The 20,968-nt window shown below is 33.6% G+C and overlaps 1 non-coding gene across 1 annotated transcript; it reads left to right on the plus strand.

Annotated features, from left to right (window-relative positions):
• Positions 1-306: 306 nt before the first annotated feature.
• LOC121227092 (small nucleolar RNA R71) lies at positions 307-413 on the plus strand. Its single transcript, XR_005924744.1, has one exon. It is a non-coding gene; the product is annotated as a small nucleolar RNA R71 (small nucleolar RNA).
• Positions 414-20,968: the final 20,555 nt, after the last annotated feature.

Below are 20,968 nucleotides of genomic sequence, written 5' to 3' on the forward strand. Positions count from 1 at the left end.
TCAGTGGCTGAGCTGTAAAATTATTAAACCCATTAGTGGTAAAATTTTTAAGCATTAAGGAAATCGAAGATATTTGAGATTCTAGTCAAGTGAGAGCATCCACTTCATGAATTCCAGTGACTCATCTTCCTGACACTACTCGATTGGTTAACCATTGATGATTATTGCTAGCAATTATTTCAATAATTTCATAAGCCTCATTATAAAACTTAGAAAGAAGAGCTCTATTAGTCGAAGCGTCTACTACCATTCTTGTGTGAGCATTGAGATCATTAATAGAATGTCTTAAGTTGAATGAAATACGGGATTCCATGATGAGGGCACTTTCATCATAATTATTTGTACCTTTCCCATGCCTCATACAAGGACTTCTCATCCATTTGTTGGAAAGTAGTGCTCTCATTCCTCAACTTAGCATTCTTGCTAGGTGGGAAATACTTCATAAGGAATCTTTCTGCTAACTCTTGCCATGTGGTAATGGAATGTGGTGGCAATGAGTTCAACCAGGCTCAAGCTCTAGCCCTTAGCGAATATGGGAACAACTTTAATCGTAGTGCATCTTCGAGTACTCCAGCTAGCTTGAAAGAATCGCTCACCTCCATAAATAGTCTTAAGTGGAGGTGAGGATCTTTGGTAGGCATTCCACTGAATTGGCCCACTGTTTGAAACGTCTAGAACATGACTGGCTTCAGCTCGAATTGTTGTGCCTTGATTTTGAGTCTCTTAATACCCATATAAGTTCATGAAATATTAGCACATCATACTGTCTTAGAGCTCTATCCCTATCATTAGCAATAAGGTAGGATTTTGAACAGGTTTTGCTCTGTTTCCTTGATTTAAATTTTCAAAGTTCATCTCTTCGATCCTTCTCTGAATTGCTCGCCTTATTCTTTGTCGAAAAATTCTTTCAATTTTGGGATCTATGAGGAGTAAATCAATAATTCGATTAAAACTCATAAATACCTGAAACAATCCCAGAAAAAAATTAGCTAAGTTAAAATTGAATAGAAAAAATAAATCAAAATGCAATATTAACAAATTCACAAATAATGACCTTTAAAACTATCCCCGGCAACGGTGCCAAAAACTTGGAATGATGGAAATGTGCAAGTGTACACAATCTCAACAAGTAATAAAGCGACAAGTAAATGTCGAGTTATCATACCCACAAGAACTGTGCAAAGAAATATTTATGAAATAAATAATTTAACAAGTTGGTGGTGAAATTTTGATGATTTGAAAAGGGGTTTAATTAATATTATGAATTAAATTAAGTAAAATAAAATAAAAAATAACAATTTCCAATGCACGATTTCAAAACAAGTTTTAATCAATATGACATAAATGCGCTAGATCAATTGCATTCTTTAACTTAACTTTATCAGAACCATGTTCATGTTTGTTACGAATTTAATTCACGGAAACTCGGCAATTTGCTAACTTATGAACATACTCACCTACCAAAACCCATTTATCTCTTGACTATATCTCTATGTCAATTCAATCGATTAAACAAATTTTGATAAGAAAATGTGTTAATGCACATACATACTTATGAAATTAAAATAATCTCTTGTACATATCTCTATGCCAATTTAAAAAATTAATTCAATTTTCATAAGCAAGTAAAAGATTAAGTGAGGTAACAATATATCTCTATATTGAAACAATTTAATAAAAAATCCTGAAAGTTATGCAAGGCTAATGTATTGTTTAGTATCATCGTTAATTCAACCTTCAGCTACCTTAAAAGATTACACATGTACCAATTAAATATTGTGTCCATTAATTACAATTTCAATCCACGTAACAATTAATTCAATTGTTACTTTACAATTTAAATGCAAGCATAACATAAACATGATTTTATTTAATTGAACAAATCAACAAGGCCTATAACAACTCAAACATGATTTTTAATAAATTAAGTAATAGAATGCAATCAATCTAACATGAATTAAATTTAATTCATTTTAATTAATAAAAGTAACAAAACAATGAGCATTCATCATAACATAATCAAGGAAATAACAGAGTAGGGAACTAGAAACGAATCTAGTATCTCTTTGAAGTCACTATTGTGATCCTTTTCATCTCTATTCATTGTCAATTCGAGGCCTCTATGAACACTCTAGTGATGCTACTCCAAGGCAAAAAAAGGCTCTTTCTTAAGAGGATCGACAAAGGAAATGACAAGAAAGAAAAGGGGAGAAAAGTGAGTGAAGAGAGAATGTGTTGTGACTAAATTCAGTTGAGTTCACTTCTGAAATGAGTAGCAAAATGAGGTATTTATAGGTGGGATTGGCTGCTAATTTTAGCAAAGAAATATTAGTCATTAACTCCCCCTATGACCGGCCACCACTAATGCATTTGTTGATGATTTTAACCTGCTATATTTGGCTAAGGGCAAATCTACAAAATCATAATAAGTGGAAGGGTTTGAATGCGATTTCAAGGATACTTCAAGGGTTGATTTTCAAGTCAATAAATCAGCTAATTTAAGCTGATTGGGTCAGCATTTTGGATGGGTTTGGGCAGCTGGATTGCTCATTTGGATCAGTCTTTCGTATTAGTACAACTAGGCCTCATTTCCATAATATAATCAATAATAATTATTTAACCAAAAAAATTGGATTAAAATTAAAATTAATTACATTATGTATTAAAATTCATAATTTGGACCGTCTTAGGTTGAAAAATTTATTCGCCTCAATGCTTTAGAAATCGCTTAATGGTTTGAGCTTCTAGCAATGTTTGCCGAGCCAATTTTCACCTTTTGTGAAAATCTGTCGAAAATAAATCAAAATTTATGAAAATTTTATTATATTTTTTGACAAGAATTACTATGAAACTATATGAATTTGAGTTAACAAGCGTATGAAAAAGTCTATATATTTTTATGTTTCCAGCAGTTTATATGACCGGCAAAGAGCCTGATAGGTGACTCTATGTACACATAGTATGTAGAGCTCAATCAGAAATAGATTAAAGATTGGAACCAGAGAAAAAACAAAAGATGGACGTCCTCGCTTTTCTTAAATGAAAAGTAAGACTAACACCCCGAAAAGAAATTAGCAAGGGTAGCATTCCACAAAGGGAATGGATGATAAGATGGATGCAAGAGACGAGCCCAGTTCTTCAAGAATTTGCAGAGAAGAACAATATAAGAGTACCAAACTATCCGCTAGAAATGTTTGGTTTGATTCATTCCCATTATGAAGAAGAAGTGCAAGGAAGTGAGGAAAGGGAAGATAGTAAAGATAAAGAAGATGATGAGGAAGGGGATGAGTTGGATTCCCAAGAAGAGGAGGATTGACCAAACTTTTCAATTTTTAATTTTATTTTGGGAATGTAATTAGCTTGGGATAATTTTTATTGCTTTAAAAGTAGCCTTAACAATAGATTTCTATATTTTTTTTTTCATTTCTATTGCAAATTTTCTATGTAGGAACCGCACATGATAGAAGCATGACATTTACAAGCTTTCAACAAACAAGGAAGGAAGCAACCGACCATTAGACCATGGCAATATCACGATCAATCGGGTAACTTCTTTCCTTATATATTCAGGGCTGCACATTAAGGAGAATATGCTATCTAAAGTGTGGGGGTAACATAGGAATTTTTTTTTATTTTTCTTGTTAAAGTGTGCTTGATCTTATAGAAATACAAGTGATTGGTTAGGAGCATATATATAGGTTGGTCGTGTTTACTATAAATTTGGCATGATAGTGAATGATTTTAAATTTCCAATTGTTAGACTAATAAGTTCTATATATTACACTATAAATAAGCATTAAGTAATTGAATATACCAAATGTCATAGAAAATATAGGGAAACGAGCATGCTAGTGGGAATGATAAATAGTTAAATTTGTGATTACTTGATTGATTAAATTTGTGAATATTGAGATACCTAGGGATAACCTAAGGCATTGTTTGGTATAACCTAGAGCCAAAAAACTAAACCTATTTATGGATCGTTAGTAATTATTTTGAGCCAAAAAACATTTCTTGATGAACCTTCATACAAAAATCGAGCCAAAACACCAATTTGTACTTCCATTTTTTCTTTGGTCCCAAAATTGCATGAATTTAGACGTCTGGCTATAGGCATTGAGGGTTAAGTAGATACATCATGGCGGATTTTGTAAAATCAGAGTGAAATAGGAAGAAACAGTGTTATCTAGTGATTATAAGATAGCCAACATGTGCAATACAAAAGAAAAAGTTAAAAAAAGGTCAAAACAAGTAGAAAAAGTATTTGAAAAATAAAAGCATTGTGAGTGAGAAGTGTTGAAAAAGTCAAATGTGGCAAAGTCACAAAATAGAAAAACTCAGTCATTAGTGCACAAAAACTCATGAGCTAGACATAATTACTTTATTATGTTGTGATTTCCTATGTAGAGAAATAAGGAATGTGTGAGAATGAGAAATACGGTGATAAGTGAGCAAGGTTATTAAAGGGGAGAACAGGGGACAATACGATATGCCAAACTACATTCGTACTTGAAACTGTTTTGATGCTTCTTGTTTTTGAATTCCATATTTGTCTTAAGCCTCAAAATGTTACAAGCAGAAAAGTCCTATGTGATCTAGGTAAATCTATTGATGAATTTACCTCATATTGAGTAAATACAAGAATGACTGTATGTACTCTGCTAGAATATTCAAATTACATGTATGATTTATTGATGGATCCATATATTTGAGGACCTTACTATTTGTATACTTTTTACTATACTAAACTTATGTGTTTGAGATTGAAAATAGTCAGTCATTTACATATCAAGCCAGAATTATGTGTATATATGATTTCTCATAGCTATATGCTCTACTAGTTTTGTATCATGCTTGTTTAAGAGGCGTATTTTATTTTTCATTTTTATCTTTCTTTGCTAGAGGACAAGCGATGACTTAAGTGTGGGGGAGTTTGATCTGTCATAATTCTTTGTAGCAAATTAAACTAGTTTTCATACTTAAGGAGCTTCAGTACAAGGAATTATGTTATGTGTTAAGTAGTTTTTCAAATTTAGTTTTAATTCAATAAAAAGTGTAATTTGAGTTGTTTTTTGACCTTAGAGGCCTAATAAGGCCTAAAGGAGGGTTAACGTACTAAGTGAGTGTGCAGGACACCATTCAAAGGTATAAGAGCTCGAGGTTGGTTGCCATGTTTGTAACACCCCTTTGTTCGTATTCGACGCTAGAACAGGACACAAGGCATTATCGGACTCACATCGCAGGCAAACATAGAATTCCAAGTCATATATTTTCATTCAAATTAAAACCATTTGCATTCAAACATAAAGTCCCTAATACGAGCCTACGAGGCCTAAGACATGCTTCGAAAGTGGAAATAGACTAAATCGACAACTCGAGAAATTTTTACACAACTTAGAAAATTTTTGCTATAAACAGGGGTCACACCCCCGTGTAGTTTGGGACACGCCTGTGTGGGCAGGCCGTGTGGTCACACACACCCGTGTCCCTAACCCATGTAACTCTCTGACTTGTAAGTCATGAACAAATTGAAGTCACACGGCCAAGTCACATGCCTGTGTGCTAGGCTGTGTGGATAATTTAATTTTCATAAAATAGGTGCAGACTTCACATTGTCGGGACACACGCCTGTGTCTCTGCCCGTGTGCTCAATTCTGAGCATTTTGTTTCTTAAAATTAAGGTGCAGGGGACACATAGCCAAAACACATGTCCATGGGACAGGCCGAGTGTGTGGACATAATAAAGGTTATTTACCAAGCCATTTGTCACCCTCATTTACACCTAGACATGCACAAGTTCAAGGCATAATTCATAGCACACTTGGACAACCAATACATCCACAAGCAAGGCCAATTCATGTCATTTCATTATCACGTATAACATACTTACAACATCATATTCTACCAAACCAAATCAAACCAAACTCACATCCACGATTACCAACACACATACTTTTATCGTACATAATTCTTCATAGATTTCATAGCCTACCAATGGGCCAACCTCAACTATTCAACAACAATCCATTCAGCCATATTCAACCATTTGTCAAGCATTTAAAAACCACATCACACAAGATATTGTTTCACATGCATGCATATATAGATATATATATATAAGCTTACAACCAATTCAACCAAAATAAGCCAAGTTACAAGGCCAAGCACCACATCAAGCCTTTGATAATTACAAGCCAATACATTTGGCCAAATTCTTAATGACACATATAACAAAATGACCAAGTCCCTATACATGCCATAATCTCAAAAATGTTTAAAATCATCGGTACCCAAAATAACAAATTGATAGTGTGATGCGATCTCCGACGATCTCCAATCTGAGCTAGCTTGGTGACATTATAAAACATGGAAGAATAAAATATAGTAAGCTATATAGCTTAGTAAGCACATATGTAAGAAATAAGCAAACCCTACCATAAATTAATTTGCAAGTGATATAACATAAGATAATATAATTTACCATAATCTCATGATCATAATTCACTTTCATCATAATTTACCTTGAAATCATCATTTCACGAAATAATAATCATAAGCTTTGAGTACATACCTGTACCATCTAGTAATAATTTCATACTTAGTCTCATTGTTGTCATACCCAATGAACCACTTGGAATAATAATATCGGATACAAGGGAAACCTTGCTCACAAGGTGCCATATATATAGCTATTGCTACTTTTATCTCATATGACATATGTGCTCGCTCTCGAACTATCCACGGGCCTGCTCTCACAAACTGTCAGTCGAAACGTAGCTACACGGTGTTGCTCACACAAGCTATCAAGTAACAGCAACATATGTCGGTATACTTAGCCACTGATAGGACATACAAGACCAGCACTCGAAATCACATAACATAAAACCCTAGTGACATGTCACTTGTATCCTAATCTATTCCTAAGGTTCGATTGGGATTTCTCGATTGTCAAAACGTCGTCAAATGTGTTCGTAAGATAGATTACAAAATTAATGCATAAACTAAAGTAATTAAACACATTTAATGTAAATCTTATCTAACAAACAAACTTACCTCGGTTACAAAAACGGCCAAAAGGACTTATTCATCAAATACTTTGTTTTTCACCTGATCTACACCCGAATTTCATTTTTCTTGATCTATAATACCACATTTAACTTATTTAATCATCACATTTTTCAACTCAGCCCAAAAATATATTATGGCAAAATTTATATTTTTACCCCTAATTTTTCAACATTTTACGATTTAGTCCCTAGGCTCGTAAAATGAATTCATTCAATTTCATCACAACCTAAGCCTAGTCGATTGTTATTTATACTCATAATAGGCCACATTTTTCATTTATTCACACTTTTCTATACATTTTATAGACTTTTACAAATAAGTCCATATTTGACGTTTTTTACTGAAAATCACTTTGCAAAAGTCATTTAACAAACAACAAACAAACATTTTCTACCATCAAACATCAAAATACAAGCACATCCAACATGGGTAAAATTTTAAACCTTAATCCTTCTTCAAATTAGTCCTTGGAAAGGCTAGATTAGATTAAGACAACTTCAAAAACATAGAAATCGTTAAAAATGGGGCAAGAACGGACTTACAATCGAGCTTGAAAGTGGCCAAAACCCTAGCTATTCACTCTTTGTGAATTTCAAATTTGGGGGGACTAATTTGAAAAGATGGACACTTTTATTTAGTTAATTTTGTCTTTATTTGACAAATTACTAAAATGCCCTTAATGCATAACTTTAAAATATTACTTAGCCATGTCCATTTTTGTCCATACAAAATATAATGGTCTAATCACCATTTAAGGACCTCTAATTTAGAATTTCATATCAATTTACTATGTTTAGCCTATAGAACTCAAATTTTGCACCTATTGCAATTTAGACCTTCTAGTCAAATTGGACACTCAATCGATAAAATTTCTTAATAAAATTTTCACACAATTATTCTATCATGTTGTAGACCTTAAAGGAATAATAAAATAAATATTTCCACTTTGGATTTGTGGTCTCGAAACCACTGTTTCGGTTTGACCCAAAAACAGGTTGTTACAACTCTCTCCCTTTAGGAATTTTCGTCCCCGAGAATCTTACCGGAAAAGAGGTTTGGGTACTATTTTCTCATAGCTTCCCTAGGTTCCCACGTAGCCTCTTCAACCCCATGTCTTTTCCACAAGACTTTCTCTAGGGTTATGCTTTTATTTCTCAACTGTTTAACTTTTCGAGCTAACACTTTAATCAATTCTTCGTCATATGTCATATCGGGTCGAATCTCAACCTTTGTCGGTGAAATTATGTGCGAAGGATCTGACCGATAACCGCGAAACATCAATACATGGAACACATTGTGGATCCTTTATAACTCTGTTGGTAAAGCTAACCAATATGCCACCAACCCTATTCTTTCAAAAACCTCATACGGACTAATAAAATGAGGACTCAGTTTACCCTTGTAACTAAATCTAAGAATTTTCTTCCTCAGATACACTTTCATAAATACCTTATCACCGACTTGAAATTCAATTTCCTTTCGTTTTAGATCCGCGTATGATTTTTTTTCTATCCGAAGCTACTTTTAAACAATCACAAATTACTTTCACTTTTTCTTTGGTTTCTCTAACCAAATCAACCCCGTGAATCTGTCTCTCACTGAGCTCAGTCCAATACAACGGAGTTCGACACTTGCAGCCATAAAATGCCTCATACGGTGTCATCTTTATACTCGACTGAAAACTGTTGTTAAAAGCAAATTCGACTAAAGGTAGATATTTTCCCCAGCTACCTTCAAACTCTAAAACACAATAAGGAAGCATATATTCAAGAACCTGAATTGTTCTTTCAGATTGACCGTCGGTTTGCGGATGAAATGTGGTACTAAGATTCAACTTTATGCCTAAAGCCTCTTGCAACTTTTTCCAAAATTGAAATGTAAACCTCGGATCTCTATCCAAAATAATAGAATTAAGCACCCTGTGCAATCTAACAATCTCAGCAATGTACAATTCAGCTAGCTTATCAAGTGAATAGTCGATACGTACCGGAATAAAATGAGCCAATTTCGTCAATATATCAATAACGACCCAAACAGTATCTTTCTTCTTCAGAGTCAGAGGCAATCCAGTTATGAAATCCATTGTAATTCTGTCCCATTTCCACTCTAGAATCATCACAGGCTGAAGTAAACACTCAAGCATTCAACAATGGCAACATTCAAATACTTTAACAGTTTTGAAATCAGAGATACAGGCTAGCTAGATTAAGTTGCAATGATCTTAAAAACGTAGAAATTATTAAAAACCAAGAAAAAATGGACTTACATGCTTGGACAATAGGTGGCCAAACCTTGAAGCTTATCCATGGCTTTATTTTTTTCTTCATTCGGTGGAAGAAACTAAAAAGATGATAACCTTGTGCATTGTGCTATTATTTTACTATATAATTTCAAAAATTACTAATTTAACCTTAAGTAAAAACCATAAATATCATCTATTTAAAGTCCATGATTGTCCACTTACTAAAAAAATGATATAATTACCATATACATCTGTGACAGCCCTAATTTGACCCTAGTCGGAAAGTGGTTTCAGAACCAAAAAACCAAGTCATTAAATAATTATCCGTTATATTTTATGCTTATTATATGTGTAAATGCATGTGTGAAAGTTTTGTGCTTTGATTTTTGTCTAATGTATGTGAAATTTAGTAAATAGGATTTATGTGAAACACTTTTGAAATGTGATAGGTTAATTTAAAATGGTCTACTAATGCATGTTATAAAAAAAGTGGACTTGCATGTCAAATTATCCATTTTTTTGATAGTGGCCGGTCATGTTGTTGATTAATATATTATATGTATTTTCCATTAACATTATTTTCAACTAAATGAATTAAAGAATGAATAAAAGAATAAAGGGTAATAAAATAATGGGTTAGTGGGAGGAGAAACCAAAATTGGTTCATCTTTGTTCCTCCATTGCCATAGCTAGAAGAGAGGAAGAAGAAATTCTTGTTAAAATTTCGGCTAAAGAGATTGCTAGAATAAGGTATGTACAATGCCACTCTTGGAAATTTATGCATAATTTGGATGGTTAGTTTGAATTCTACCTATTTCATGGTTCGAATTTTTGTTATTTGGGAGGATTGAAATTCAGCCAAGGAGTTTGAAATTCTTAGTAGATCTTTTGATGTCATTAGTATGTTTGAAATTCGGCCAAGACGTTGGCTTGAATTGTTGAAAGATTATGAGCTTGTCATTGACTATCACCCGGGAAAGGCTAACGTGGTTGCCGATGCTTTAAGTCGCAAGTCACTGTTTGCTTTGCGAGCAATGAATGTACACTTGTCCATTTCATCCGATAATGTGTTAATAGCAGAATTAAAAGCCAAACTGTTATTGATTCATCAAATATGTGAAACTCAGAAAGTCAATGATGAATTGATTGCTAAACGAGCTGAATGTATTTCGAATATGGATTCAGAATTTCAAATTGACGACAATGATTGTTTGAGGTTCAAAAGTCGACTATGTGTTCCAAGAAATTCGGAACTTATTTCGATAATTTTGAATGAGGCTTATAATAGCTGAATGTCGGTCCATCCTGGTAGCACGAAAATGTACAATGATCTAAAACGTCAGTACTGGTGGCATGGTATGAAATGTGATATATTTGACTTTGTATCGAAGTGTATAATTTGTCAACAAGTGAAATCAGAACATCAAGTGTCTTCAAGGTTACTTCAACTGATCATGATACCCGAGTGGAAGTGGGATCGAGTTACGATGGATTTTGTGTCTGGGTTACCTTTGTCACCGAGCAAGAAAGATGCGATATGGGTTGTTGTGGATAGATTGACTAAATCAGCTCATTTCATTCCCGTACGTACGAATTTCTCACTTGATAAGTTAACCGAGTTGTATGTCTCTCAGATTGTCAGATTACACGGGGTACCTGTTTCTATTGTGTCGGATAGAGATCCGAGATTCACATCGCGATTTTGGAAGAAATTGCAAGAAGCATTGGGTACCAAGTTGCATTTTAGCACCGCTTTTCATCCCCAGACGGATGGTCAATCCGAGCGGATAATTCAGATACTCGAGGATATGTTAAGATGTTGCATGTAACACCCCGTACCTGAGACCGTTGCCGGAGTCGAACACGAGGTGTTAACGGGCTTAATTCATTACTTAAACAGCTCATACAATTCATTTTAAAATTTTCTAGACAAGCTGGCTAACTGCATCACAGTCGCTTTAAAAATCATATCTTGAGTTCCGAAACTCGAAATAAAATTCCGTAAATATTTCCTGAAACTAGACTCATATATCTATCTAGTAAAACTTTGTATGAGTTTTTGGTCAGGCCAATTAGTACAGTTTATTAGTTAAATTCTCCCCTGTTTCAGGGTTCGACTACTCTGACCTCTGTGCATTACGAATCAGATATCTTTCTGTACAGGGCTTCAATGCCTATGTCGTTTGTCTCTAATAAAACTAGACTCAATAATGAATCTTTACATATAAAGCATGACTTCTAATTATCTTTGTAAAATTTATGGTGAATTTCCAAAGTCAGAACAGGGGATCCAGAAATCGCTCTGGCCCTGTTTCACAAAAATTTAAACATCTCATAAAATATAGCTCATATAGTTATTTTGCTTCTTCCATATGAAAATAGACTCATCAAGATTCGATTACATAATTTATTAATTATTTAATTCCATTTCTACTATTTTTAGTGATTTTTCAAATTCACATCACTACTGCTGTCTGAATCTATTTTATGGTAAATTTTTCCTATTTCATGCTTTCCATGGATTAACTAGTAATTTGACATACATAACACCAAATCCAAACTTAACATTTAAGCCATATTCGCATGGCTAAAAGTATACATATCAAAGTTCAAACAAAACATAATAGCCTATACATGCCCAAATGTTCTCTTAGACCAACTAAGAAGAAGGTACCAAAAAGTTGCAAGCTGGTGTGATGACTTCGACGATGGTCCCGAGCACACAAAATGGGTCAAAGAAACTTAAATAAGTAACAAGTAAACACACCAAATGAGTATATAACTCAGTAAGTCATAAGCATTACACTACCGTCCATTAATAAAAGATCATAAGAGAAAACAAATAATGCAAGATCAATTACTCCAACCATACCGAACTATGCTATAATTTCTTAGAATTTCGGTTCAATCTCATGCCAAGTCCTACAATCAAATCAAATACCAAAACAACCCAATTGATTTAGACCCGATTCCTCAAAGCATGGAACCATGATGCACTAGATAAATTTATACCTACTCAGCACATGTCTCAAGTTCGATATTTTAGTTACTAGTTCTACCACTTCGTTCTTTCATGCACATTTTATATTATCAACCGAATTTGCACACATAGTGCTCGTCACACTCGCACACATAGTGCCATAGTAAACCGCACACTCAGTGCATTGGATTTTCTCTCATGCTTCAACATCCAAATCGGCACACATAGTGCCACTTAATTCCGCACACATAGTGCCATATGTTAACTCATTATGATAAGGCAATTTACTTAATTCAAATAGTGCATGTAACACCCCGAACCCGAGACCGTCGCCGGAGTCGAACACGAGGTGTTAACAGACTTCAAACCACTTATTAAAAATTTCCCAGACAAGCTGCCAATCTGCGTACTAGTCACTTTAAAAATCATATCTTGAGTTCTGAAACTCGAAATCCAGTTCCGTAAAATTTCCCTGTAACTAGACTCATATATCTATATGGTAGAATTTTTTTAGAATTTTTGGTCGGGAAAATTGGTACAGTTTATTAGTTAAAGTCGTCCCTGTTCCTGGGTTCAACTACTCTGACCTTTGTGCATTACGACTTAGATATCTCCCTTTACAGAGCTTCAATACTTATTCCGTTTGTTTCTAATGAGACTAGACTCAAAAGGGAATCTATACATATAAGGCATGACTTCTAATTGTCTCTGATTAATTTATGGTGAATTTCTAAAGTCGGAATAGGGGATCCAGAAATCGCTCTGGCCCTGTTTCACAAGAGTTTAATTATCTCCTAACATACAGCTCATATGGTTGTTTCGTTTCTTCCATATGAAAATAGGCTCATTGAGCTTCGATTACATAATTTATTCATTATTTAATTCCATTCTTACTATTTTTAGTGATTTTTCAATCTCACATCACTGCTGCTGCCAGCATCTGTTACTAAAGCAACTATGCCTATTTCGTGATTTCTCCTTGATCTAACTAATAATTCATCATACATATCACAAATTATGATCATGACTAGCCATGCCAAAGGCTAATCATTGTCAAACATCTCCCTACTACACTATTGCCATATCATGAATTTTAACACAAAAAATAATCAACCATAACATATGGCATAAAAATCGAATAGGCCTCAACTATTATTCAACCAAAACCGAATTGGCCCAATATCAGTCATGACCACATTATAAAACCCATTTACTAAGATTTATAACTAAATATCATAGGACCCAAAGTCCAAATTAACATTTATGCCATTTTCGCATGGCTGAAAGTTTACATACCAAAGTTCAAACACAACATAATAGCCTATACATGCTGAAATGTTCTCCTAGACCGACTAAGAAGAAAGTACCAAAACTTGCTAGCTGGTGTGATGACTTCGATGACGGTCCCAAGCATGCAAAAAGACGAGTCCAAGAAACCTAAAGTAGGTGACAAGCAAACACCGAGTGAGTATATAACTCAGTAAGTCATAAGCATTACATAATTATCCATTAATAAATTATCACATGAGAAAACAAGTGAAAAGGGGTTAATTCTCTCCACCCATACCAACTATGCCATGGTTCCTTAGACCTTTCGGCTCAATATCATACAAAGTACTACATCAAATTTTCATATGCTACTCAACATGGTATTTGAGGCATTTTCCATGGATGCTTTCATTCTCGTTACATTCATGCAACTAAATAACATTCCCTCTATTCCAGGATGAATCTCATGTACGTCACTTCAAGTATAATTATTACATAGGTTCAAAACTTATCAAGCAAGAATTCCAAATATAAACATAACGTCTATTAGCCATGAACTCAAGACACTTACTCATCCGCTGTCCGTGACCAACTCAATAAGGTCGCACACTTAGTGTCAATAGTGCTTCAAAAACATATAGTAAGTCCGCACACTTAGTGTTATATAATCAAACTCGCACACTTAGTGCTTACATAATCAAACTCGCACACTTAGTGCTATATAATCAAACTTGCACACTTAGTGCTATGCAATTTAAACCCGCACACTTAGTGCCAATCTCATGATCATAATTGTTTATACCCGCACACTTAGTGCCGAAATCAACATCTCAATACACCTCACCTCTTTTCTTTTTCATTCAATACTTTCATCACCCCATGCATACGTGTATATATATATTTATCATTCCATTCGACATAATTACATAGACATTATGACTATTTAAATCAATACCAAATATATGCTTAATGACTTACCTTGTGTTGGGTAAAATAACTCCAAGTCGACTACTCGATGATCTTCGATTTCCCCTTGTTGGACGCCTCTCCTTTAGGATCTTGAGCTCATTCAAATAAATTAACTCATTCAACCACTTTGCTACATATATTGGTATTCACATTTTAATGATTTTATGACATAAGGAATGGCATGGTAAAATTTTTATCTTGCTACCTTGTGTTCTTAGCTATTCGGCTAATAACCTTATGCAATTACCATACTTTCAATAATCTAATCACACATGCATATGCATACTTGGACATTCGGCAATCACCTTGCTAATTTTATACTCAACATCACATAAGCTCCCAAGTGATGGCCGAATATGTATATCTATACTATCACCTATAATTCCTCAATCACAACATTTCATCTCATGAACACTTGACCCATTTCTCACAAAAATGAAACAACAACTAAAATGAACATCCCATTTTTATCCCATATAGCCGATTGCTTCATTTGTTACCCAACTAACAATTCAACAATTTCAACCTCATTACAACCTCTACCTATTCAATATAACATGAACACAATCCTACACCCCTAAAGTAGATTCGGCAATCACTTAACCCATTTTAACCTCAACTTTCAAGTTAAAAGAAATTAACCACTCACCATCTCCTACATTACTATCCATTTTAATGACATTAACACATCTACTAAGAGTTTCAAACTTCTTGGCCGAATTTCAACCCCAAAATCCTAAGTCTAATCTATAGGATGAGTAGAATTGGAACTAACCATCTCAAACATGCATAGATTTTCAAGAATCATTCAATACATACCTCATTCTAGCCATCTTCCAAGCCAAAATCAAATAACCAAGTCTCCCTTCCTTCTCCTCACTTACGGCAATTGCCAAGAAAAAAAAAGATGAGCACTCCCTCTTCCCTCCTTATTTTATTCACCTTTTTCCTTTTTTAATTCCTTTTTATTTTAATTGTTAACTAAACAAAACATATTAAATTAGGATAAGTGGAGCTCCATCACCCCTTGGCCGGCCACTCTACTTCTTTTGGGTAAATTGACATGCAAAACCACCCTTTTTGGTACATGCACTAATAGACCATTTTAAATTAGCCTATCATATTTCACCATGTCTCATATTGATCCCTATTCAATAATTTCTCATGCAATTGGCAAAATTAGGGAATGAAACCTCCACATATGCATGTACACATATAATAAGCATAGAATATAGCAATTAATTTTTTTTATGACTCGGTTTTGTGGTCCCGAAACCACTTTCCGACTGGGGTCACACTAGGGCTGTCACAGCGCATATGGTCACATTAATAAATAGGAAAATCACTCCAAAAGAATACTTATAAAAAGGAATTCTTTTATGATTTACTAGTATTATTTATATACAAACTAATCAACCTTACAAAAATGCTTAAGGACTTACCTTATATTGGATGAAAATGATTCCCAATCGACTACTCAATTGTCTTTGCTTTGCCCTTGTTTGATTCTCCCCCTTTGATTTCTTGAACTAGAATAAATACATTTAGTAGTTTAATTACCTTGCTGGATACCTATATGTATAATTTAATGACTTTCACTTCATTTCACAACTATCCTTGTTCAAAACATTAAAACCTTAACTAATGTTTGATTAGTGCTTCAAGGCCGAATGTACTACCACTATGAAGATAACTTAATCTCAGGTAATTTAATCCTAATATACAAAATCATGAATCAACTCAACCTTATAAGCCAATATTACTCCTTTAATCGATTATAGAGAGTTAAAAATAATATCACAAACATATACACCTATATGGCCGAATATACCAAATTAAATTTAACATTACCTATGTAATTACCTATAAGTTCTTATACTTCAAATTTCATACATTTAACCTTTTAATGCCTATTAATCATTTTTTTTATCTTAACCTAAAATGGCAACTCCCATACTCGATATTTCAACCGAATTATCCATATCACCAAGACTAAAATTCGCACCTTAAACTTCATTCATTCTAATTATGACCTTCATAATTCATTCGGCCCTATCAAAGAACCATTTAACATACAAGGAAAATAATCATAGAGAAAGAAATTAACATTCCAATTAGACTCAATATAACCGAATGTACAAGGTGCTACTAAACTACTTATTCAAAAATCTTCATTCCATACTATCATCCCCCTTTTATTCCATACAACATGAAAATAACCTCTAGTTCTAACACTTAGATTCATGGCATGATGCCTAAACCACCATAAAAGTTTCAACTTTCTTGACTTTACCAAGAGTGCATCCAATTATTAACTTAACATATCATAAAACCAAATCAACAATTCAAAACTTACCTCTTACTAGCTAAAGAAAAATGCCGAATTGCTTTGGGGTAAATTTCCCCTTATTCCTTCATCTTTGTTTCGGCTTTGAGAGAAGAAGAAGAAGATGAACACCCTCTCTCTCTTCTCTTTCTTCTATTATTCATCCCTATCATTTCTTTTTTTTTTAATTCATTTTATTAGAATTATTTAAATCATTTGTTAACTTAAAAATTATATTAAATTAGAATTTATGGAGCATCATCATTTCTTGGCCGGCCACTATATATATTATGGGTAAATTGAAATGCAAAACCACTCTTTTTAATACATGCACTAATAGACCATTATAAAAATTAACCTATCACATTTCTAAAGTGTTTCATATAAGTCCATTTTAATAAATTCACTTAAAAATGACCAAATTAATGCTTGAAACTTTCACACATGCATTTACTCACATCATGAACATAGAATATAACTTTTAATTATTTATAAAACTCGGTTTTTGTGGTCCCGAAACCACTTTCTGACTAGGGTCTAATTAGGACTGTCACATTGCATCCTTGAGTTTAGTGGTTCATAGGAACGGTATTTGCCTTGGATTGAATTCGCTTACAACAATAGTTTTCAATCAAGCATTAAGATGGCACCTTACAAGGCTTTGTACGGTCATAAATGCCGTACACTGTTGTTTTGGACCGAGCTCAGTGAAAGTAAAATCTTCGGAGTTGATTTGATTAAAGATGCTGAACAGAAAGTAAAAGTGATCCGTGAAAGTCTGAAAGAAGCTTCAGATCGTCAGAAGTCGTATGCGGATTTAAAACGAAAAGACATTGAGTATCAGGTCGTAGACAAAGTATTTCTTAAAGTTTCACCTCGGAAAAAAGTGCTCAAATTTGGTCGTAAGGTCAAATTGAGTCCGAGGTTCATCGGGCCGTATAAAATATCCGAACGAGTTGGGCCGGTAGCATACAGATTGATTTTGCCCCCTGAACTTGAAAAGATTCACAATGTTTTTCATGTTTCGATGCTTTGACGTTATAGATCCGAGCCATCGCATGTAATTAGCCTATCAAAGGTTGAGATTCGATCTGATTTGAGTTACAAAGAAGAACCGGTTCGTATTTTGGCTCGTAAAGTAAAAGAACTGCGAAATAAGAAAATCTCATTGTGAAAGTACTGTGGCTCAAACATGGGGTTGAAGACGCGACTTGGGAACCAGAAGACTCAATGAAAGAACGTTATCCTAACCTTTTCGCTGGTAAGATTTTCGGGGACGAAAATTTCTAAGGGGGGAGAGTTGTGACAGCCCTAATTTGACCCTAGTCAGAAAATGGTTTCGGAACCACAAAACTGAGTCATTAAATAATTAACCATTATATTTTATGCTTATTGTATGTGAAAGTTTCGTGCTTTGATTTTTGTCTAATGTATGTGAAATTTAGTAAATAGGATTTATGTGAGACACTTTTGAAATGTGATAGGTTAGTTTAAAATGGTCTACTAATGCATGTTATAAAAAAAGTGGACTTGCATGTCAAATTATCCATTTTTTTTATAGCGGCCGGCCATGTTGTTGATTAATATATTATATGTATTTTCCATTAACGTTATTTTCAACTAAATGAATTAAAGAATGAATAAAAGAATAAAGGGTAATAAAATAATGGGTTAGTGGGAGGAGAAACCAAAATTGGTTCATCTTTGTTCCTCCATTGCCGTAGCTAGAAGAGAGGAAGAAGAAATTCTTGTTAAAATTTCGGCTAAAGAGATTGCTAGAATAAGGTATGTACAATGCCACTATTGGAAATTTATGCATAATTTGGATGGTTAGTTTGAATTCTACCTATTTCATGGTTCAAATTTTTGTTATTTGGGAGGATTGAAATTCGGCCAAGGAGTTTGAAATTCTTAGTAGATGTTTTGATGTCATTAGTATGTTTGAAGTGTTTTGGAAGAAATTACTTGTGTATTTAAGGATAGTTTCTTAGGTCCTCCATAACCCATGTGCAAATTTTCATTTTGGTAGCTATGGGAGCAATCGGTCATGAGAGGATTTTTCATTTAGAAATGATACTTTGATGTTTTGTTTTGAATTAATAAAAGTACTCCATTCAGTTGAAATTATAAAAGTATGTTAAGTTTAAAAAAAATTGTGTATCTAATTTGAAATGGCCGAATGGATTATATAAAGTGATTTGAGATTTTGGATGCCTTGTTTTGTGACATTCAGCTATGATAAAAAAAATGATTGTATCGGGGATTTTAGAGATGTGAATTGGTAGGTGATATGTATTTAAATTGTTTATTAAGGTGTTGGCTATATGGTTAAAAATGTGCACATGAAAGTGTAATAGGTCAAATGAATTTTATGTTTCTATATGTATGATTTAGTTGATGGTGTGATATATTAGCATACTTGGATATTGATGTTTGTGTGTCTCGTGTTAATATGATAATCGGCCATAAGCATGATTAAATGGTTCGGTCATTGTTTGGCATAGGTGAAACCTATATGAATTTGTTACATTCGGTCATAAAATGGAATTAAATATGAAGGCTAAGTTTGAGTAGTTAAGGCCGAACGGGTTATAGATTAAACATAAACGGATTTTATGCATATGAGTATGTATGTATTTGTGTGTGCGGCATTGATGATAAATGGCAATTGGTAATGTGGTAAATGTTTAATAAGTTGATTCGGAGTTAGCTATATGTCTTGGAGCCATAGTGTAATTTGAAATAATAAAAGTATTATATGATATTAAAGCATGCATTATATATATGCATGTGTATAAGCGGTCGTGCATAAATATGAGTAAATGATTAAATTGTGATAGTCATATATAAGTATATATATATGTCTTATGTATGTACCTTATGCTTATAGAGACATTCGGGAATATGGTTAAATTCATGTATAAGGAAGCATGATAAGTTATGTGAATCTTTGCCTGGTATGCGAATTAGATATAGATTATATAAGCATGAAATCGAGTCATGGCATATTTTATAAAATATAATACATATTGAAGTTATATATGATTGTCAAATGTGACTATTAAGAAATAAAGTTGAGTAAGTTATTAAAAAAATCTATTTGTTTTAATTAAGCTCAAGAGCAAAGAGGATCAAAATTAGATAAGGGAAAAGAGAAAGTAATAGAGTAGCCATTCCGCAACTGTTCAAGTATATCGAGGTAAGTTTTGAGTAATCACATTTATTATATAATTGATGATGTCATGAGATAAGTATGATAGATGGATTGCGACCTATTGCCTCTACTTAAATGAGGTTGTTTGATAAATAAATTGAGTATATGACATGTAACCGAAAGGCTATTAGGAGTTAAGCTGAGATAGTGAAATGGTTATGTGTTCTTGTGTATGAATATTAAACCGAAAGTTATGTTGAAGGTGTATTTTTTTGTGCTTATATTCGAGTGAAGAAATTGAATTAGTAATGTGATATGTTATGTGAATTGAGTTATCATATGAGTAAATATGCTTATCAGTCGATATATATCCGAGTTAAGTCCCGCAAGCTTCGTGCTGGTAATATATCCGGGTTAAATCCCGCAGGCTTCATGCTGGTAATATATCCGGGTTAAATCCCGCAGGCTTCGTGCTGGTAATATATCTGGGTTAAATCCCGCAGGCTTCATGCTGGTAATATATCCGGGTTAAATCCCGCAGGCTTAGTGCTGGTATTATATCCGAGCTTAAAGTCCTGCAGGCTTTGTGCTGGTGACTGGATTCGGGTTTTAAACCTAGCAGGCTTAACGTCGGTGATTCGAGTAAGATTATGAATTCGAAAGTTTGAGGTAACTACTATTGATTTTGTATGATACATTATGATGGTCAGGTACGTATTATGTATTCATATGTGAATTGATTTTTAAAGTGAATTATTATTATCAAAGAACGATATATGTGTGGGGATGATTACTATATCTATGTATAAGAGAATGACCTATTCAGTCAATGTCTGTCATTATATGAAAGTATGTGACTTAAATTAATTGTATGAGCTATAAAGTAAAGTAAAGTATGTGCTAAAATTTCTTTGTGTATTCATATATATATATACATATATATTCGGCCAATAGGCTTTA

This window comes from Gossypium hirsutum, chromosome A03 (genome assembly GCF_007990345.1).
Source record: "Gossypium hirsutum isolate 1008001.06 chromosome A03, Gossypium_hirsutum_v2.1, whole genome shotgun sequence".
In the NCBI taxonomy this organism is placed as follows: domain Eukaryota; kingdom Viridiplantae; phylum Streptophyta; class Magnoliopsida; order Malvales; family Malvaceae; genus Gossypium; species Gossypium hirsutum.